This window comes from Thalassophryne amazonica, chromosome 20 (genome assembly GCF_902500255.1).
Source record: "Thalassophryne amazonica chromosome 20, fThaAma1.1, whole genome shotgun sequence".
Classification (NCBI taxonomy): Eukaryota; Metazoa; Chordata; class Actinopteri; order Batrachoidiformes; family Batrachoididae; genus Thalassophryne; species Thalassophryne amazonica.
The window spans coordinates 43,907,228-43,931,153 of NC_047122.1; the positions used below are offsets into that span (position 1 = coordinate 43,907,228).

General features: G+C 40.1%; 1 protein-coding gene across 1 annotated transcript in view; it reads right to left on the reverse strand.

The window, feature by feature from the left end:
• atxn1a (ataxin 1a) overlaps window positions 1-23,926 on the reverse strand; it is a 164,393-nt gene that overhangs the window by 103,090 nt on the left and 37,377 nt on the right.

Genomic DNA, 23,926 nt, shown 5'->3' on the forward strand with positions numbered 1-23,926 from the left:
TCTGATTGGAACGATTCCAAAAATGTATAGTTTGGGCTATCACTGAAATCCTTGGAGTTATGGGGAAAAACAGCAAAAATGGTGACAAATGTCAGTTTCAGTTTGTACAGGGATCAAAAGTTAAAGTTACTCCAATTTTGGTGTGAAGTGATGCAAATTACTGGTTAAGTTAATAGGGTTTTTAAAAAGAAATAGTTTTCACCATCCATCATGCTTAGTTATCACGTTACAAAGTAACATATGTCACATGTCATAGAATCCAATGTTCATCAACCTTATTTGACCTTTACTTTTTGAAACCGAGCATTCAACACGGTCAAAACTATTCCATTTATTAATCCTTTTTTTCCAACCAATAATTTGCATAATGTATTTTTACTCACGTACTTACTTTATGCAATTTTAACTTTTGATCCCTGTACAAAATGAAATTGACTCGTGACATTTTTTGGTGTTTTTACCCCATAACATTCAGTCAGTTAGTCAAAACTATACCTTTTTGGAATCATTATGACCAAACAAATAATGTGGTATATTTTTCAACATGATTGGATTATTTTTAAATTTTGACTTCCGTGCAACCCTTCATTGACCCCTACCTGGCTATAGCTACCACCCAGGGATGGCTATCATACATTTTTGTGTAGGCCATCGTACCCTGAGACTGGATTCTAAGTGTTGTTTTGTCCCCCTAAGTGGTACTAATTAAATCAAAATTGAAAGACTATGCAGCTGAGTGGTAACAATATGTGCAGGCATTCAAGGCATACCTACTATATGTTGTGAACCTACTTATGTAAGGTGCATCAGAATGTTACGCTCTTTATATAGCAGGGGACAGTGCTGGAGTTTACACATGGTTTTGTTGTGATCTAAGGCTCACAAGTTTTCTGGTGACTGGTAATACCAAGACACCAGCTTTGCAACCAACCAACACTTTATTGTTAGAGCAATACTCCCATACAAGTGCACACGGTATCGTGATTTAGGTTCTCAAACCTTCCCATTTTTCCCTGCTCTGTCAAAAACTGATTAGCTCATTCGGGTGTCTGTTAGTTCTTGATGGGCAGAGCAAACCTGTACTATTGCAGGAAAAGCACTTGCCTCCATTTTCTGCTACGCATCAATTTTTAGCACAGATGAGCACCAGTTATGTGCATGCCTGGATGTAATAAACTGCCTGCTAGGCAATTATAAACATCATCTTAAAATTTAGCCATTAATTTCCACAAAAAAAAAAAATCTTTGTTTGACAGACAGACATGTTAACTCTGTAAAGGTGAAATATTTTTACACTCCACATGCAACTTCATCACCATGTGTTTGCTGATTGTAAAGACATTTTGGCTTTCCTCCATCAGAGGAGCTGTTTTTGCTCCAACTTGGTGTTAATTAACCTGAATTCTTACAGTAAACGTGTGGGGATTTAGAAGGTAATATATTGACTCTGGCTGCATTAATATGGCCGCTGCAGCATTCCAGACAGGGTGGACATGCCATTACTTTGAGTCCTTCATAGTTTGTCTGTGTACATGTTTCAGACTGCACGTAATACGCATTTGTGAATGTCTGAGCTTGTTTCCAGGAAATGCCTTGTTATTTGGTGCATGTACACTATCACTTTCACACACTCTGCTTCTGGTCGTCCTCTCCCCATCTCTCTGCAGCATTCAGAACACAAGATATTTATACACCAACATCACAGCAGGATGGAAGAAGCCACACTGTTTACTTTTTTAATGAATCTGTAATTGAAGAGTTCATTTGCAAACACAGATAGTGCCATGAAAACAACAACAAAAAGACAGCACAGGCTGTCTTAAATATATTTCAAAACCTTTTATAAGAAAGCAAAATACACATTTATTTAAAACATTTTTGCCAAGAATTTATTGGCACTGTATACAACATTTTTAATTTGATTTCTTCTAAAAAAATGACATCTGCCAGTTTCTGCTAAATGCATCACCTCTATTTAAATTAAAAATAGCACTTTAGAGGCATTTTTCATGTGCTAAGCTCATTTCATTTGACCAAATGACTCTGGTAAACCAACATTACTTGTGCTTATAATGATAAAATGGAAATCTGATGTTAGAATTTATTTATTTCACTACATGTGGATTTTTGTTTAAAGACAGGAGTCAACAGCTGTAAAAAGTGTTGATGAATCCACACAAACACACTGCGGTCCCATAAAGCTCAATCCCAGAGTTTAAAAGCATAATAAACGCACTGCTACAAACACGTTTTACACAGTTCTGCACTTGCATGCTGTAATTGTTGCTGCAATTTGTACTGTGTTCATCATACTCCTTTTCCCTTTTACATAACTCATTGAGGAAACATACCCCCCACTGAACAAGCCGCTTCCCAAAGGCCCACAGGGTGAGGACTTACAATCGTAGCGTCCAATAAATCACTTAAACACCACTACTTCTGTGGCAATCAACTGCAGCTGAAGCAGCAAATTATATGAGAAACGTGTCTGAATGTCACTTTATGAAAGGACTGCAAGGTGTTCCTGGAAAGTAGTGAGTGTTCTCAATCTTTCATGGGTAAATAAAGACAAAAAATACATCTGAGAATACAAACAGATAGAACCATCATGGTGTACCTAATCAGTACACCACCTTCACTTACAGTAACCCCAGAGGCTGTTGCTCTGGTGACAAAGCCATATCCTGTGGTCACAAGGGGAGCTGAGCCTAAGTTGAACCCAAAAACAAGGCACCGCCTTGGCAACACAAAACCAGGTCAGTTGATCATGTGACAACTAAGGCTGAAGGACAGAAACTGACACTAAAGTACACTTTCTTGTTTGCATTACACTCAAACTCACTCAACAACCTCACACACACACACAAATTTGCAGGTGCTCAATCAAATATCCGATTTACATGTGACAAATATTACACGCAAACTCAAAACACACATTTCCAGAACAAGGCTGATGTAGTAACTTTCTAACAAGTTAGCATCTAATGAATGTTATTTTAGCAATAAAAAAAAGGCATCACAAACCGTTCGTTCTGATACATAAAGACAGTATGGATGCTTCCCAGCACACCTATTTGGCTTCATATTGGTGCAGAGGTGCTACATGCAAAAGGGCTGGGTGAAGTGGAACATATCAGAAGGTGTGGTGAGTAATCACATCTACTCAGCCAGTACTCGTCTCCTGCTGTGCAAACAAACACTGCTGTCTGGATTGTGCAGAGTAACCATATATATAAAAAACACAACAAATGTGTAGCCAAAGACAGATGGTGCAAATGAAAGATTAATGTTTGTGCAGATGTAGAAAGATGTTTTCTGAAATTTTTTCCAGCTGTATTTTACAACATTACCTGTACTTAACTCATGTACTTAAGTTAAACAGAGCACAGTGGTGCAAATGGTTAGCAAGCTTGGCTCCCAACAAGAAGGTCCCTAGTTCAAGACCACCTGTGCCTTATTGTTCTAGTAGATCTGAAGTTGTGTCAGGAAGGGCTTGGTCATCAGGTGTAAAAAAACAAAACAAAAACAAAAAACCCATTGCTGTGGCAGCCCAAGTGCAAACAGGAGAATGCTAAATGGACTCCATCTGACGCAGACACTCAAAGCGCTTTACAATGATGCCTCTCATTCAGGTGTACACACACACACACACACACCAATGTTAGTGCACTACCATAATTCTCAATTTCACAATGGAAACAACTTGGATAAGGATTTTGCTTAAGGGAGCCAAGTGATTTTCCAGTCTTACAGGGAACTGAACAGAGGATACCACAGGGCTGTACGCTTAGCTTTTTCACTAGGAGCACAGGTGCTCCTAAATGAAAAAATTTAGGAGCACAGATAAAAATTTAGGAGCACTGTGAAATTTCTTGATACAATTTTATTATTAACGCAAAGACACATACTGTACAGAGAGTACCTTTTCCACACACACATGCACATTTTATATGATTCTATTGTTGTATTTATTTCATTGTTTTTTACTTCCTTTTCTATCATTTACATCATTGCTTTTGTCCATTTCATTACTTTTTGCTGTGTATTTCTTGTATTATTTTAAACCCTCACACACACATAACATCCCGGCCCCACTTTTTATACTCAGGTCGCCTGCTACGCTTAGCTACATTCAACCAACTAGACTCTTGTAGACTCTTGTCGATTTGTACAGATGTGGGAATGGTTTTCTCTATGGGATATACAGTGGTCCCTCGTTTATCGCGGGAGTTACGTTCTAAAAATAGCCCGCGATAGGCGAAATCCGCGAAGTGGCCAGCGTTATTTTTTTACAATTATTATAGACGTTTTAAAGCTGTAAAACCCCTCACTACACACTTTATACACTTCTCAATCAGGCATGAACATTTTCTCACTTTTCTCTCATGTGTAAACACTCTCAAAGTTCAAACCTGAGTAGAAAAATAAGACCAACCTGTTTTCAGGCCCAAACATTTGTTTGAGAAATAAAAATAGAACGTTTTCCTATAAATAATTATGATGGCTTTTAGAACTAACGAATTTAATTTTAACGATCAACGTACGAGGTTGGACACATAAGAAATTATTAATAGTGACTGACCAGTATTTCACAGTTCCTCTGATCGTGCCTCTTCGCCCTGGGGCCGCTGCGCTGTCACGTCTTTTTCCACTGACTCGCGCCTCACTGCAGGTGTCTTTTTCAGAGTGTAGAACACAGTTATGGGTAGTTGTTGGCGCTCTTTTTTCTTCTGGGCGAGAAGATTCTTATAAACAGACACGCAGAACACAATGCGCGTGCTCTCCCTTCGCGGTGTTGCGACCGGCTGCTTGATGAGGCCGCGGAACACAATGCACCGTAAAAAAAAAAGCATGCAAAATTGGACTAAAAACAAATCCACGAAACAGCGAGGCCGCGAAAGGTGAACCGCGTTATAGCGAGGGACCACTGTATTTATTTTAGGAGCAAAATGCGAATGAAAGGGTTGAAATACATTCCCGCACACGTGCGCCCGTTTGATTTTTTTTTCCTTGCACAATCAAATTTTAGGCGCAATATGCGAGCAAAACGCTCGCACTGTACAACCCTGTACCATCATCACAAGACCAACTACTCCCAAACATAAGGATGCTGGGGCCCACTTTCAAACCTGAAAATCATCTGAGGCCCACTCAAACCTATAATCACAATTTTGACTGACATGTGTTAAACTAGGTCAGATAAAATAAACAATTTAAATCTCATGGCTTTGTTCATTATTATTATTAATTTTATTACAAAATTTAATACCAAAGGCTTTTTAAAATAGAGTTTTAGTGAACTCATTTGCTGAACCTTCACGACCCCGATGGGCCATGGCCCTCACTTTCGGAATCTAGACAACTTCAGGTTCTAGACACCTCAGCAAAAAGCCAAAACAAATCAGAAATTAGAAAAATGAAACCACTGAAACAGTGTTTCTATCATAATTTAGCAGGATTTTATCAAACCAGTTAAAAAATACATTACTAATAAAAAAAATACACCAGTAAGGACAGAATTACTGACACTCCTGATGGAGTGATATCAAAGTTTTTGCTGCTATTTTACAATGTGCAATTGCTGCACTTTTCTGTCAAATATTTAGTATGTTGACTGAAAGGTGTAGTCTAAGGATCATTTCCAACAAAAACCAGTTTTGTGTTAATGCATTTCCATTAATCTCACATATCTGCACCTCCCCTTCCACCTGTGTGCTCTTCGCTCTGCACAGGAAGGAAAATAATGCAAAGCAGATTTCAATGAAAGAAAAACTTGTAGAGCTGTTTGTGCTAAAATGGAGCTCTGACTGTGTTCAAGACACTACGCTATTCCCCATCACATTCTGGTCATAAAATCAGATCATCATCTGATTCCTAATCTCAGACTTGTGACTGTCACGCCACTTGTCTGTGTAATCATCAAACAGACTATCGATTATCATGCTCATGCAAAAGAACTTCCACAAGAACTTTAAAACTAAGTGTGCTTATATTCAAGCTCATTTGAAAGCTACCAGCACTGTAGCTAAATGCAATAACTAAAACCTGAAATAAAATGTGCAGTATTTGCTGATAAATGGAGGTACTTAATGGATATGGGAGAGAAGGCGGATTTTGGAAGGAATGGAAACGTGCCACCAGATTATTACGTTCTCAGCACCATCATGCCGATTTTTAAGTTTAGGGTGTTCACTCCCCGTTTCCTCAGATAATTTTGCTTAAATTCATCAGTTTGCAGCCACGCAGGGTGATTTCTCTTGTCTCCCTTGATTTCCTGTGTAAGCTCTAAAAGCAGGTATTTCCCGATGACAACGTACTAGACGCATACGCCACTAGGCTGGTTAACTGTCACTCAAAAAAATAAAGCACTGTTAGTGGTGGAATCTTGTACAGCAGTCATCTCACAATGGTTCAACATACAAGACTCACATGTCATTGGTTTGGTTAACCATTACACAAAAAATAAAGTACTGCTATTGGTGAAATATCCAACATCACAAACACCTTCAGCTGACTCGTTTGTGTGAATCGTGAGGAAGCGCATTGGGAAACGAAGCCTACGGATCTTAGAACCATTTTGTTTTTTGGGCCATCTTGGGCGGTAGCCACCATCCGTGGAACAGAGAACCGTTGGAACCTCCAGGATGGTGCACTCAGTGACCGCAGCGGGGAAGGGAGACACCGAGCAGAACAAAGACATTTTCATTGAGAAAACAGGTCCAAATGAATTTATTTGTGTGTGTAAAGTAAAAACAAAAGTATAAAAAACACTCATCATACAAATACAACAATAAAAATAAGCAAGACTGATATTTGCATGGAAGTTTATTTATTTATTATTATTTTATTTATTAAAAAAAAAAAAAAACCCAATTTGTGGGCAACCCAGCAGAATCTTTTTTCCCCAGACGATTTTTTTTTTTGTCTCCTCTGCCTATGGCATTGCAGGAAATGGATTCCACTGGCATTTTAAAAAAAGGTAAAGTGCTACATCTTCTCCTTTGTTCGAATAAAAACTAAAAATAAAATAATCGTCCGGTGACACCCCTGCACCCAAATGCCACTATGCTCTAAATTTCTGGGGAGAGTCCTGCAGTGTGAGAACTGATGCAACTTCTACCAAACAAGGACAAAAGAAGACATTTTTTATGTGGAAAAGTCTAAATGTTTTCTAACAGACATATTTATATATGCATTTACTACATGGTGTCATCTCAAATATGGCACACTGCATGAGGAGGACAACTTGAGTGGAGGGATGAAGACTGCAGCATTGGGTAATGAAGGATTTTCAGCCATGCTGAGGAGGTTTGGCAGATGTGCAGTGAGACTGAGCTGATGTGTGATGAAACGGTACATCTTCATGGAGATGTGTGCAGTCTACATTCCAGTTTTTAAACCTCAAAACTTGCTTGTGGAGTAGGGGTCATTTTCTGACGCTGTAGTTGCACCAGGGTTGGGGTGAGACCTGTGTGTAATGTTCTAACTCGATGATTGATCTGGCATTGATGAAATCGATGATTTAGTGGTGGGATCTGTTTGCTTGGTACTCTGGTCTTCACCTCCTGGTTGTCCTTTCAGCAGTCTGTCACTGTGAAAACTGAACTATATACGGTTGCTTAGCTGCAACATTTCTATCACTGCATGTTCTGACAGTAGAGTTTGATAGTGTTTTAATTGTATGCCTTTTAAAAGAACTCGGCAACAACTGCAACCGTCCTCGTCATATTGCTCTTTACACAGTATCCTATCATTCTCATTAAATGACATTCCTAAATGTAGAGTTTCTCTCAAGAGTTAAATCAATACTAGTGCAGGTCTTTCGCCTGGATTCAACTTTTCTGGCCATTTCATGAAACAGGGTATTTCTAAAATGGTGAGAGGTGGTCACATACACACAGGGTTCAAAACACATGCAAACATGTTTGATTTTCCTTCTATTCAGCAGATGAGGATTCAGTTCCCCGTCTGTTATGCAAGGCCCTTTCTTTGTCTGCCGACCTAAGTTGTGCAGCGACTACTTCTATTACCAATAACATCTAGCTAGATAGAAATGGATCAAATTCATTCATCACTCAAAAACTACAGTTTTCTTCCTTTATCATGTATCTGTAGTTAATTTAGGTTTGGATACAAACATACACACACCCAGGAGTTTATAATACCACTGTGGCAATACAATCGGCAAAATGTTATTCCAATAAGGCCTACCAAATTAATACAGAGACAAAGAACGACTGGGAAAGGGCGACTATACTTCTTTCTAGAAAACACAGAGAGAAGCTTGAACTAACTCCCGGTTATGTAACAATAACTTAGAGTAAGAGCAATCACTGCAGGTTAAAGTTCAAACTTCTGTACTCGTGCAGGCTACACAAATGTGCTTCTGGCTATGTGACAAACGTCCCTTTTACTGCTCATGAATACAAACCACTACAACCATTCATAGGCTGCATACAAACGTGCAGGAACATCTACAACTAGCCCTGCCCGCAGGTATACACAGGGTTTAAGCCCCCCTTTGCAGACCGCAAAGTACTCATTCTCTTTATGGTACATATAAAGGTCAGAGGTGACTTGGGCAATGGACTGAGTTGAATATCCACTGTGTCCACTGAATGTATGGCCACCTCTTGGTGCAGATGAGACTCAAGATCAAGGCAGAGGTTGAATAGGTAGGTTTTACATTTGCTGTAATTTTGCATAAATATTAAAAAAGGTAGAAATGGGTGTAGCCCGCCATAGAGCATTCAGTACATGTAAAAGATTGCGAAAATGTACTAATTATGAATGACTATTTGAATACTGGGCAGCACGGTGGATTAGTGGTTAGCACTGTTGCCTCACAGCAAAAAGGTCACAGGATTGAATGCAACCTGTGGCCTTTATGTGGGGAGTTTGTGTGTTCTCCCCATGTTTGTGTGGGTTCCCTCCAGCTTCCTCCCACATCCAAAGACATACAGGTTAGATGGATTTGAAAATTTAAATTGTCCATACGTGTGTGTGTGTGTGTGTGTCTATATGTGGCCCTGCGACAGACTGGCATCCTGTCCAGGGTGTATCCCGCCCTATGACTGCTGCAGTGTTGCCACAGTTACTTTGAAAAAGTAATCCAATTACTGATTACTGATTACTCCTTGAAAAAGTAACTTAGTTACTTTACTGATTACTCAATTGTAAAAGTAACTATGTTAGATTACTAGTTACTTTTTTAGTTACTTTTCCCAGCTGCCGACAACAGCCCTCTGCCACCTCAACATGACAATGATACCTGTTTTGCCAAAACTTACTTTATAGTCACCCTTTCTTGACTTCAATGAAAATAAATACTTGTTTTATAAAAAGTAAAATAAAGACCTCTTTCTTGACCTCATATTTAACTGTTGACAGCACTGTAACAGTAAAACTTGCAATTTCAAACCTACATTGTTTATAAATGTAACTATTAAATTCATTCTAGCATTTTTAGCATTTTTAACATTTAAATTCTCTCTAAATATTTTACTTGTCGAAATTAATATTATTTTAAGTAGTATTAGTAGTTGTAGTAAAAAAAGGCGTCAAAACTGGACCTTTAATCTAGGGGTGTTGTGAGGGGGGCACATCCCTCCCCATGTTCCCATTCCATCTGGATTCGCCCCTACTTTGGCGTTTGAGCACAAAGAATGGATAACATTTATTTATGCAGAAAACGTGACCAGATTTACAGGTAAGAATGTTTTATTGTGTTTTCACATCATGTGGTCCTCAGAAAGAGAGTTTAGGTGCATTTGAGTGGAAAATAGTGTTAGTTGTTGACGCGTCGCGGAGGATCAGCTGTTTTAACATACAGATATGGAGCGGCTCAGCTCAGCTCTAAATAAAGGAGGAAAAAAAGTATAAAAAATGTCTTTGTAAAGCTCAGTGCAGGTGTGCTGATCACCGCGCTTTAAGAGGAGAGGATGAGTCGAGCAGCTGCAAAAAAACGCGGATGAAAAGCTCACAGCTCGCTTAAAGTGGGCAGTTCAGTCGAACCCCGACCCCCTGCCCACGGACCAAGTTTAATGCTGCTATCGACCCACAATGAAAAATAATAGTAACGCACAGTGACTTGAAGAAGTAACTTTAATCTGATTACTGATTTGGAAAGATTAACGCGTTAGATTACTCGTTACTAAAAAAAGTGGTCAGATTAGAGTAACGCATTACTAAGTAACTAAGTTACTAAGTAACTAAGTTACTAAGTAACTAAGTTACTAAGTAACGCGTTACCGGCATCACTGGACTGCTGGGATAGGCTCCAGCACCTCGGTGACCCTTAATTGGAGTAAGCGGTTGAAGATGAGTGACTGAGTGAATGAGAGTTTAAATAAAAATAAGGCTATAAAAGTAAAAATAAAAGTGCTTCATTCTTTCACCAAAACATCAAATCTAGGCTTTCATCTTAGATACACCTTCTGGCAAATTGTAGCTCAACTTTCAGGTCTCCCTTTAAAGAAAATCCTCATATAAAATCAACAATGATGATAATAATAATAATAAAGCAAACAGAACTCTGTTATGGGATCATAAAAGTATCGGTATCTGCAGACATCCAAATTCAGGTATCGGGCTCGGATCGGAAGTGAAAAATTGTGGATCGGTGCATCCCTACTGGATCTGCATGCTAATTTGGCACAAGATTAATGCTGGATGCCCTTCCTGACGAAACTCCACATTACATGGAAAACCAGCAACATTGGGAAACAAGTGCACTAACCTCTTAGCCACATATTTTTGTCAATCACCAGAAAAATATCAGCTGGATTCTTTTATATTGTCTCACACTACATTAAAATTACATCCTACCAATAAGCCTCCGGCGATTCAACACACACACGCAAAAAACAAAAACACATTTCAATATCTCATCTAGTTATGACCAGTTGTGTATTTTCGACGAGGAACTCTGATTTGACTTTGATGTGACCTGTGTTGCGAGAGGATGGTCCACAGAGTTTATCCACCATGACTGACAAACTGCTCTTTGCTCTTCGATATCGCTGCAGACAGACAAACAGATAAACATGGTCCCATCACAATAGCCTCTTTCAGTTTCACGGAGAAGCTAACGAGGAAACAACAATACTTTTTACATGATGAAGCAAAAGCTACTGTGTGTGTGTGTGGGGGGGGGGGGGGGGGGAGATGGGGAGGTACGATAACGTCATTAAAGAAATTCAAACCATTTTTTAAGAGCCTCCACAGAAACCGTATCTTCATAGTCAACAACTTTATTTCATCCAAAATTCCTCATTTCACTTCTTTATTTTCCTCTTCTCAATGCATATGCATTCAACCTGAGCTTCCTCCAGAGCAACACATCACAATGCAACATCACCGTGACAAGTGATATGGAGGTGAAAATTTTTCAAAGGTGATACAGGCTGCATACATGTGCGAGCAAATGTGAGAAGGACTGACAGACTGCTCGAACGCTGAACATCAGAGCAGACGCTGCCACCTGAGGGATTTACTCAGCATTCCTCCGTCAAGCAGTGTTAGCACAGAAGGCCTGAAAACCCGTGAGTCTTACGGAGCCTGGCTTTGATCATCCCCCAAAGATCCCAATACTGGGATAAGGAGCATATTCTGGAAGGGGGACCTGCAGGCAAACCACATTCAGAGGAACACAGCTTCAAAGCATTGCATGTATATGCATGCACACTGGGCTTTATCGCTTACAATTTTCCACACGTTGAAAAAGACGTACAGAATGTGCAGCCCACACATGCATACTAATAATCCATCACTTTTGATATTTTTCCAAGTCCTTTGTCTTCTCTCCTCCATCTTTCTCTCATACATTCTGTAGGTGCAATTCATACACAAATCTACAGAATTAGGGTAAAATGTTAACATGGAGAGCGCTCAATGTCATCTTTACACACAGAGTAAATCATCACTCTCATTTTATCTTAAATTGACAGCATCAGCAAAGTCTGCACCAAACAGGCTTCACTAATGCATGAAAGTGTCCTGGTTAAAGGCTGCACAGAAAGTACTTTCTGGACTATAAGTCACTATTTATTTAACTAATCTGGATGGTACTATGGTTTATACTTTAAAGCAATTTTGTCTAAAAATATTGTATTATCATCTACAGACACAAGATGGAGACATCTACACACATGACAAGACATTCCTGTATACAGATCTGAAATCCATACACCAAAGCAGAAGGTGGCAACAACATTAAGCTGCCGTAAAAGAAGAAACAGCTCTGAATGAGGAAGACATGCTGGGTCTTTGAGAACAAGTCATTCGGCTTCTTTCTTTTTCATTCGGGGTTGCAACACCAGATCAGATATGGATCTGCATGTTGATTTGGCACGTTTTACACCGGATGCCATTCCTGACGAAACTCCACATTACATGGAAAATGGGCAGAACCTTCCACTCTGGAAACAAGGTCACTAACCACTTGGCCACCACGCTGCCCCAAGTGAAATAAATAAATCATGCTCTCAAACTGAAAGATGGCACTCTTGAATAAAGACAGGGAATAATTTTCATACTACGAGGGTAGGCTGAAAAGTTCTAAGCTCCCCATGAAGGAGTAATGCATTAACTGCATTATAGTGAGCCTTAGAACTTTTCAGCCTACCCTCGTACTCAGCACTTGACTCGTTTACACAGCCAAAGGACAACGAGAAGGAAGGCTAGGTTAGATCCTTCTTGACATTTTCACCTGTTCAGTGGTGAGAAGAAACAGTTTACTCTTGAGCCCTTTGTGCTTCATACAAGAACATTACTTAGCCAGTTAGCTTCTATTCAGTAACGCAGTGTATGGGTTATAAAGAATTAATGTCTGATTAAAGTAATTTTGCTTCTTGTTGCACTAAGCAGTAGCACCACTTTAAAATAAATAAATCTGATTCATAGAGCGATGCAACTTTACAGGTGTGATTAATAGTCCCATGTCACATATAGTCCAGAAAATACAGTAACTTTTTAGTTTCAGATAGCAGAAAATATTCTGTCATCTCTTAATCAGGTCTAGGAGCATGTGCATTGCCCCATCCACCATAATACAGAACCACCGTGGGTCCTGGATGGCAACCACCCATGGTCAACAACCAGTCCATCCCATCTTTCTGAATGCTTACATTGGTCTGCCGCAACTAAGTGAAATGTGGGTGTGCCCTTGGCCGTCTCCAGACACGTACTGGCCTGAAGGGCCTGTACAGGGCTTAATTCGTCTTGTACTTCTTTCACAATATATGCCAAGTGAATTGTACATACAGTCTGCCAGTGCACACATGCACACAGCAAAACACACACAGGGATGGGCATTAGTAAGATTTTGTCGATACCATTATCGATTCCGCTTATCGATCTGATTCCTTATCGATCGATCTTGTGAATTTTCTGTGTACTAAAAGTAGGCTTTACAGGTTTTCTATGTCAACAACATTTTGAGTATTAAAGTAAATAAATATGAAATTGGTCACTGGATCCTTAAACTCTGGCCATAATAAACTCTACATGGTGGATCCTTGATCTCTGGACATAAATAGAAATAAGATCTGTAGTTTTTGTCAAAAGCATTTCCTTTCAGATATTATTGGCATGAATGTCTTTCTATACATCTGAGCTGAGCTCTTACAGCTGTGCTGTACGTCAGGATGTAATTCATAAAGAACACAGGACGCCTCATTTTGGGAGGAAAAAAACATTTTAGTCAATTGTAGTTTATTGTCTGTATTACAGTGTTTGGAAAGAGGTGTCACTTTATTTAAAGCGACAATTTGTTTTAAATTTATTAATTCCGACCAAACTCTGTCTGGGCCGAGAGCTGCGGAGCGTTTGGAGCTGTGCCAACGGAACGGGGACGATTCTCATTTTTTGAATGCAACAAGACAAGAGTCCCAGTTAGTGACTTTAATCCACACAAAAGTGACTCGCGATTGACATATTTTAATGGCTTTGAGAGGGGTTAAGAAGCGGACTTTCCGCTTCTGAAGAGCAGCGAATCAAAGAACCAACGAACCAGCAGATCGAAGCATTGCTTCATTGGTTCATGCGTCAAAGCAAAGCTGCACTGCCAAAATGGTTAATTACAGACCAGCTGCAGGGTCTGTAATCAATGTAGAGAAATGATCATTTTCCCAACAAACACCCTCAAAAACAAAGGCAGCTCTGAAGGACCAATAAGGGAATCGTTAAGCACAAAGGCTATTGACGTCGGTGGATCGAACCATTTCTTAATGATACCCAAAAAGAACCGGTTCCTGATATGCAACCCTACACACACACGCACACACACAAATCTAAATAAAATCACTGAAGATCCCAGTGGTTGTGATGTCCTGAAAAGAAAACCTAAGAGTGTGCAGCAGCCAGTGAGTTCTCATGGTCAAGACCCGGGTCACATTCAAGTGAAATATAACATGAGGCATGGCCAGAGCTAAGCAAGGTCAAGAAGAACACAAACACCCCTAACCTGATCCATGTTCTCCCTTTCAGTTTGGACAGATACAGATCACCAAGTTGGCCTGAACAAAAAAAATATATATATATATTAGTGGTTTCTAAACGGGGTTAAGGACCCTCTGGGGATCTCAAAGGTACAACTGGGAGACTTGAACAACTGGTGGAAGCCCAACAAAATCTGAACAAATGTGATGTCAGAAGAATTAGCAAGACCACTCTACCACTAACTTTAGATTAATTTTGTCAGAAAACAAAAATCAGTTGGAAGAAAAAATATGAACTTTCGCTATCTGGAGGAGCCTCAACATTTTTTTTCTTGTCTATATACATCAACTACGCAAAAATAATATGAGGGAAAAGTGGAAAGAATCTAGCAAGACAAGGGTCTCTAATAAGGTTCAGACAAAAAAACTGAAACTGCACCGACGCTCACCATCCAACCTGATGGAGCTTGAGAGGTGCTGCAAAAACTGCCCATAGATAAGTGCGCCAAGGTGGTAGCATTATATTCCAGAAGCCTTGAGGCTGTAATTGCTGTCAAAGGTGCATCAACAAAGTAATGAGCAAAGGGTGTGAATATTTATGTACATGTGATTTTTTTTTTGGAAATTTATTAAAAACAAAAAAAAAACTTTTTCCATGATGTCATTATGGGGTGTTGTGAGTACAATTTTGAGGGGAAAAAAGAATGTACTTCATTTTGGAATGAAGCTGTAACATAAAACTTAAAAAAAAAAAAAAAGGTACATCTGCAGTGGTGTTCAGAAGGGCTTCAAAACCTCAAACTTTGTGCCAAGATCCATTGTGGTGATCCTGGGCAAAACAGAGCAGCCAAAAGACAGAAAATGTGTGTCCAAGATAGGGCTGCAGCTGTCGATTATTTTAGTAATCAAGTATTCTATCAGTTATTCTGGCAATTAATAGAGTAATCGGATAAAAAGTACTTTTGCATTTTTAAACAACATCAATAGTCCGTGGCTCCCCCAAAGCAAAGGCAAAATGTCACTGCGCCATCATGCAGATTGTCAAATTTAGTGTATCCTTTTCTGTTTTCTTGGGTAATTATTTTTTCACATCTTTACAATTTTTGGATCTTTCCCAGTGTCAGGAGCTCAGCACTCCCCTGACACCGGACCGTAAGCCTGTGGACTCCGGAGTGCAGCGTCTCCACAGAAGCCACACTGATAAATCTGCTCAACGTGACAAAGTGCACGTAGAGTGGTGCGCAGCCAGTGGACCAAACCATGTGTTTTTTTAAAAATAGACAAACACACTGCTTCGCTTTAAATGCACAGTAAGCTATTTCAGATGATAAGCGTGGACCCTGTTTCTCTTAAAAGACTATTTTACTCTGTGTGTCACATTGGAAAGGTGTAGCTTTTGATGCTACATTAATTAGCTCTTATACGGCTTATGCACACTCTAGTCTTCTGGTTTTTTTTCTGGGGACGCTACAGCACTACACACAGGCCTGGCATATATACTACAAGGTTAAACGGAGCTTCGAGGCACAGAATTTGCCTCAAACATTTCAGCCCTGGTTCAAGATCTGCAATATTTACAATATTCTCTTCTGGAGACTAGTTCGGCTGTGTGACGGCCCCTGCCGTCTTAATGTATTTGTGTGTTTAATGTTTCTGTTGTGTGTCTTGAGGTCTCGGCCACCTGGGAGGCGCTGATTAGACTTCCTGTTATGGGAGCTATTCGGTTGTTAAAGTGTGACGTAACGCATCATGTGACTTTCAACTTCCGGCTCCAAACAAAAAAGGCGCGCCGTCATTAACATTGAGAACTGCACTGAGACGATCTGATCAGGCTGCACTTACACCGTTGCACACGGACAACAACATTATCATCGCAACATAAAACTTTGTACAACCCCTGGCAAAAATTATGGAATCACCGGCCTCGGAAGATGTTCATTCAGTTGTTTAATTTTGTAGAAAAAAGCAGATCACAGACATGACACAAAACTAAAGTCATTTCAAATGGCAACTTTCTGGCTTTAAGAAACACTATAAGAAATCAGGAAAAAAAAATTGTGGCAGTCAGTAACGGTTACTTTTTTAGACCGAGCCGAGGGGAAAAAAATATGGACTCACTCAATTCTGAGGAATAAATTATGGAGTCACCCTGTAAATTTTCATCCCCAAAGCTAATACCTGCATCAAATCAGATCTGCTTGTTAGTCTGCATCTAAAAAGGAGTGATCACACCTTGGAGAGCTGTTGCACCAAGTGGACTGACATGAATAATGGCCCCAACATGAGAGATGTCAATTGAAACAAAGGAGAGGATTATCAAACTCTTAAGAGGGTAAATCATCATGCAATGTTGCAAAAGATGTTGGTTGTTCACAGTCAGCTGTGTCTAAACTCTGGACCAAATACAAACAACATGGGAAGGTTGTTAAAGGCAAACATACTGGTAGACCAAGGAAGACATCAAAGCGTCAAGACAGGAAACTTAAAGCAATATGTCTCAAAAATCAAAAATGCACAACAAAACAAATGAGGAACGAATGGGAGGTGTTGGGTATTTTCTCCTCCAAACATTCTTAAAACCTTTAACAAGACAAACAGAGTCAAGAAACACCAGTGAGACAGAAAGTCAAATTTAGCTCACGAGGAGTGCAGACAGTCCGTACACGTAGTACCACTGAAAGCACTGAGGACTGCTGCGCATGCTCACTCTTTTTATTAGGAGAAAGCCCTACCCACATTGTGAAACTTGTCCTAAGGGTGGGGGGAAGCATCGCAAGACAAGTTTCTTCCCGTAAAACAAAACATCTTATGGCACGTATACTAATGATTGCAGCTGCGTGGAGAAACTTTTGTTTAATCTTATCAATGGAGGTCAGCACATCCTATTCTTGCAGGCTCGTCTGTTGTACTTATCATCTGTTCTTCATCTGCTTGGAATGTTCCTGTACTGCACAAAACAAGGTCATAATTTACAACAGTCAAAAACAACCCCCAACTCTTCACTCCCAGTTCAGCCTGACCCCAGCATGCTTCACTCCCAGTCGTTAGAGGCTACAAAAACAAAGTTGAGCTATCAGTGTAATAATAACAAGTACATTCTCAGGGTTGCGTTAAGACAGGTGCAAAACAGCTCAATAACGTTTCATCAGAACAAAGACAAAGGAACAAATGTTTAACAGTGATAATAATATATATATATATATATATATATATATATATATATAAAATCTTTAACATTTCCCTCCTGTTATCGCTTGTTAAACATATAGTAGGCATCACCTAGCTTAGCACTTCTTTTGAGGTTTTCACTAAGAGGTTCATCATGGTATGTTCTACAGGCTTACACCCCAGAGGTTATGTCATCATTGTCATCATCATCGGTGTCTGGGTCATCATACTTCCATTGGTCTGGGTACAGGTCATGAGAGTCATTTTCCTCCTCCTCGTCGTTTTGCCCCAGGAGTGGATATGAAGCTGGTCCCCCTCCTGGTCCTGGACCTATTGCTGTGGTTATCATTCTATTTACAAGGCCTCGAAGACATGGAATACAACAACATCCACACAATGTTAGAATCGCAGCAAACACTGCTATAGACACTAATAGTGAAGAAATCAAAGACCTCCATTTTCCCATCCCTTCCAGCCACCAATCCCAGCCTTCGGTGTTTATTCCACTGACATCCACAATCCACTGTATAGATTGTCACAGCTTTCCCTTTAAACAAATGACAAGCTGCAGTTAAAGCAACTAATTCAGCTGCTTGCGCTGAGAATGACAACGGCAATGAAGCAGAATCCAATACTTCTGAATTTGTGACAACAGCATATCCAGATTGTGTTTGTCCATAAGCATTTTTAGTGGAGGATCCATCCACATACACAATTGTACTGTGTGGGATGGGCGTATCCAAAAGATCAACACGGGCCTTCATACAAACAGTTGCTACGTCGAGACAATTGTGCGGCTCACCATCCTCAGGTAAAGGTATCAATGTGGATGGATTCAATGTTGTACATCGCTCTACCGTGATAATAGCAAGGACATGCACGAAAGACGTCTCGCTGGGGACAAAAAGCTCATGTTTGTCTGCAACAGAAGTGCTGAAACTGCATGTGGAACTTTCAATGTCAGCTGATGGAAGCTACCCAAAGTCTTACTTGTCCCTGTCAAGTTTACACATGTATGGTTAGCATGCCCAACTTTACTTGAAAATAAAGGTTTAATCTTAGTCAATTTGGTCAATGGATAGATCTTGTCCCACTTAGAGCAATTGTTGTTTGTTGCAATGTATGTCTGTGTCATAACGGTCAACAGACAGTCTGTGGTTAATGCTGCCGGTATTACCTGTAATATAGGTCTGGGTCCCATACATACAACACAGTCCCTTTTTGTAGCTAGTCCTGCTTGTTCTGCCATTAAAAGCCAATTATTATTTTGTCCACTAATTCCTGTAGTTACTAGGAACCAGTCATCTGTTTTCATGTCTTTTGAATTTCTTATGGATGCACCCTTTGTCCTGCTGAGATCAGTCATAACTGGTTGCTTTAATGTCTTGTTAGCTGTAGTCGTGATATTATCTTCACACAATATCAGGGAGAAGTAGGGGTCAGACCCTGTTTTGTGGACCCACAACAAAAACAACCAACATTCTGGATCCGGTGTTCCTGGTGGGATAATGGATTTGTTTTTTGTATCCACTACAATCAGCAAGCTATCCTCTGTTTGATACATTTTGAGAAATTGGCTTTGGTACTTAGCCCACCCGGTTTGTGCCCAACTAGGCGTCCATCTGTCATACCTATCTGCCACCAAGGTCTCCCATCTCTTATCCTGTTGATCATTTGTCATATACCAATCATAGCCACTATACCATGATCCCTGTTGATCATCCTGTGTCCGTGTCAAGGATGTAAAAGGGACTTTGATTACTACTGAAGCATTTCGGGGAAAGCAGGCCTGTACACCAAATTGATATGCTCTTTGTTTACTACATCGATGCCCTACAGGTATAAGTGGATTGGGGCCTTTGTCCTCTCTTTTTGGCCTATTCAGTTTGTTGATATGTCCTTTATCGTGTCCTGTGCTTATGGCTTTCAATAATAAGCCCAATCCGAAAAAGAAAAGTAGCATAATAAGGACTGCCCATGGGGTCCAGGGACCCTCGTTCTTTTTGTTTTTTACTTTTGTCATTTCTACACACTACAGCACACCTATGTTCAGAACAGTGGTTTCTTAAAGTCTTCTGCTAGCTTTCGTGTCTAACCTGGATCTTAACACCAAGCTCACACACTATTACTAGTCTTATCCTACTGTTCTTACTGTTTGTCTGTGTCTGCAGAAATGACTTTCTTACAGTGAGTTAAATGAATCCATGTACTTCTTTCCCCAATTTTCAAGGCTGTGGGTGTTGTGAGTAGTACTTGATGGGGCCCTTCCCACTTAGGTGAATGCCAGTGTTTTCTCTTGATGCTTCTTATCAACACCCAGTCTCCAGGTACCACTTTAGGGTCATCCTGTGGAGAAATGGGATCATCAGTGTTTGAAACTCTCCCTCGTTGTCTTTCTAATATCTTCCTCATGTAATCTGCCAAATTGGCTTCCTCAGGTACATCCCAAATTTGCCCATAATATGGCAATCGGTATTTTCTGCCAAACAATGTTTCATACGGTGTCAACCCCATGGTACTAGTTATGTTTATGTACATTTTTACCAAATCTACACAATGTGTCCATGGTCTGCCTGTTTCCTCCATTGTCTTCCTAAGTCTGTTTTTTACTGTCCCATTCATCCTTTCCACTAATCCGGCACTTTGTGGATGATAAGCACAGTGATTTTTAAGATTGATCTGTAGAGATTGATTGACCCACTGTGCTCTTTCATCTTCCTGTTCAACGTCCTCAGCCCGTCGATGGCTTGAGTGAGGCTGCCATCTGCAGCTGTGTTGTTGGGAATGAATGTGCAGCATTGTTCTCCGAACATGGCACAAACACCTCCTTTCTCTGCCAACAACATATCCAGAGCAATACGGTTCTGGAAGGCCATAAGGGACGTGGCTTCCAACTGTGAATGGACAGCCTTAAATCCTTCCTCAGTCCAAGTTCCTAATTTCTGTCTTTAACAGGAGGAAACTGGAGTCAACGTCTGTGACCAAACTGTAAGAAACCGCCTAAAGGCAATGGGATTTACATACAGAAAATCTAAATGAAAGCCATCATTAACACCTAAACAGAAAAAAAACAAGGTTACAATGGGCTAAGGAAAAGCAATCGTGGACTGTGGATGACTGGATGAAAGTCATATTCAGTGATGAATCTCGAATCTGCATTGGGCAAGGTGATGATGCTGGAACTTTTGTTTGGTGCCGTTCCAATGAGATTTATAAAGATGACTGCCTGAAGAGAACATGTAAATTTACACAGTCATTGATGATATGGGGCTGCATGTCAGGTAAAGGCACTGGGGAGATGGCTGTCATTACATCATCAATAAATGCACAAGTTTACGTTGATATTTTGAAAATCTTTGGAAGTTGAAGAAAATGGTCCATGACAAGGCTCCAACCTGCAAAGCTGATCTGGCAACAGCAATCAGAGAAAGTTGGAGCCAGATTGATGAAGAGTAATGTTTGTCACTCATTAAGTCCATGCCTCAGAGACTGCAAGCTGTTATAAAAGCCAGAGGTGGTGCAACAAAATACTAGTGGTGTTGGAACGTTCTTTTGTTTTTCATGATTCCATTATTTTTTCCTCAGAATTGAGTGATTCCATATTTTTTCCTCTGCTTGGTCTAAAAAAAGTAACCGTTACTGACTGCCACAATTTTTTTTTTTCTTGATTTCTTATAGTGTTTCTTAAAGCCAGAAAGTTGCCATTTGAAATGACTTTAGTTTTGTGTCATGTCTGTGATCTGCTTTTTTTCTACAAAATTAAACAACTGAATGAACATCCTCCGAGGCCGGTGATTCCATAATTTTTGCCAGGGGCTGTATATTGTGCCTAAAACTCTCCTGGATATATTAACTGGGGTTTTAGACATTGTTACTGCGTTTGTTTTATGTAAAAATGTCAGACGCTCAGGTTGTTTCTCTGTTATTTTCCAATGGGAGTTGCTGCGAGCTGCGATCGCTTCCTGTTCATGTCGTTCGGGGAGAAAGTGAAGTTCGCACTTTAACGTCCTGTTTATTGTAATAATGTTTATTAACAAACAGACATGTATATTTTACCTGTGCATAATAAAATATGTAAAGTAAAAGGGAAAAAAAGTTTTATTAAGTGTTCTGACCATAGAACCAGACGAATTGTGGTTAACGGAGGTGGAGGCAGAGAAGGGAGGGACGGAGGTTTGTGCACATTGTAAACACAAACTAAACTTACACTGTAAATCCTTAAAAGGATCAAACAGACGTAACTTTAATTGTAAACTTGGAGGTCTTTGGACCCGGAAACAGATTTATCACGTGATGCGTTACGTCAGCGCTTAACAACCGGATAAAAGGAGGGAGTTTCTGCCTTCTCGTTCCTCCTCTCCATCTCTCTCTCTCATGGATTGCAGGTTGGGGAGCAGCTGCGTTTGATCCTGATCCTGGTCTTGGTCCTGGTTCTGGTGCTGGTCTGGGTTCGTCTCGCCACGTCCATTCACTCTTTTCTTTTATCTTCTTATTTTATAATAAAGTTCCCGTAAGGGTTTTAAAAAGACTGCGCTTCTGTGTGGGCCTCAGTTTTTGTTGCGGCTTGTGAGCCAGGCCTTAACAGGCTGACCTAAGGAGTCTGCAGTACAACCGTAGGAAGTCACGAGCATACGTAAGGAAGCACCATGTTCCTGCTGGCAGCATAGGTGCTCATAGGCAGACACTAATGCTCAAAAATACATCCACCCACAAAGGCACTTGGCCAGAAACACTGCAGGAACCCGTTCCAAACCCAGCTGCCCATTCATGACAACGCAAAATACACAAGCACTACACAACATAAAGGTGCTCACACTACAACACCAGCTGTCCCTTGAGAACCAAGCTGTGATGACCAAGATGGAGAGAATAAAGAAACAAAGAGATGATGAAAAGCAGAAGAACAAGCAGGCGTGAACACTAACCGCTGTGTGTTGGTGCATCCATCATGGCTCACTTCCAATCTGCTGTAGTACCCTTAACCCAAATAAAGTCCACTTATTGTTTAAATGTGACTGTTGGTATCATGCATATGTATGTGTGCATATTTGTGTTTGCTGGAGTGGATGCTACGTACTGATACATTCAAAGTAGGTGCAGCCCATTTCATATGCAAAATCATCATCATCCATAACATACTAAATCTTGCGACACATTACCTACTTACAGTGCATCTGGAAAGTATCCACAGCCCTACACTTTTTCCACATTTTCTTATGTTACAGCTTTAGGCTGAGGGGAAAAAATTTTGAGAGGAAAAAATGAATTTACTCCATTTTGGAATAAGGCTGTAACATAACAAAATGTGCAAAAAAGTGAAGTGCTGTGAATACTTTCCGGACACACTGCAGAATGCAATGTGACATTTCAGGTTAGCACGACTGCTTCTTTGAAGTTTGTGTCATGTCATTGTCCTGTCAGTGGTATGACATCCTAAAATATGTTTTCTCACTTCCACTAAAGGACTACAGCTATAAAACCAACGTCACTGAGGTAGAGCAGCTAACAGCATAGTCACACCCTGGTAAGTTGATAGCATTCCACACTGTCAAAACAGGACAGGCTGCAGAGCTACGTCTCTGCTGGTCAAACTCAATGATGCAAGTTCAAACAATGTGGGAGACATCTCATTCCTGAGGTTGGACAAAAAATCCCTGTGGTTGTATGAGGAAAAAAAAAATGCACATTACTAGATTGCAGTTAAAAAAAATAAAAACATTTGTGGTGATTTAAATCTAAATACTCATCTCTACTTTCTACAAGGAAAGGAATGCTCACTTTACAATACATACAGCCAACAGTGCTAAAAACCCATCAACCACTGTGCCCAGTATTTCAAAGCATATTATAAACTTTTGGTACTCATCAATATGACAAAGTCACTGCTTAAATTTTCTGCCTCACGTCATATTATACCTTATACTGGTTCTTGTAGAATAGAACAGTGCAGCATGCCTGTGGCAACATGTCACAATCTGAGTTAATCACAAGGATCGGCACCAAAATAGAAACTGCTGCAAGGTTAAAGTAAGACTACTTTGTTAGGAGTAATACAAGCTTAACTATGTCTTCAAAGGGTGCAACAAAAGACCCTGAAACCGAAAAACTGTAGTATTTTTGGAAACTGGAGGTCCACAAGCCAAATGTTTAGCATTCCATGTGATATTATCCCATCTTTTTAATTTTGTGTCAGTCGGTTGATCTATTAAGGGTATAAGAAAACCTGACAGGAATAGACTGATTTGAACCAAGCCGTGCCCTTGAAAGTGTGATTTATACCAAACCATAAGGGAGGTGTACCACTGCACCCATTATGTTTT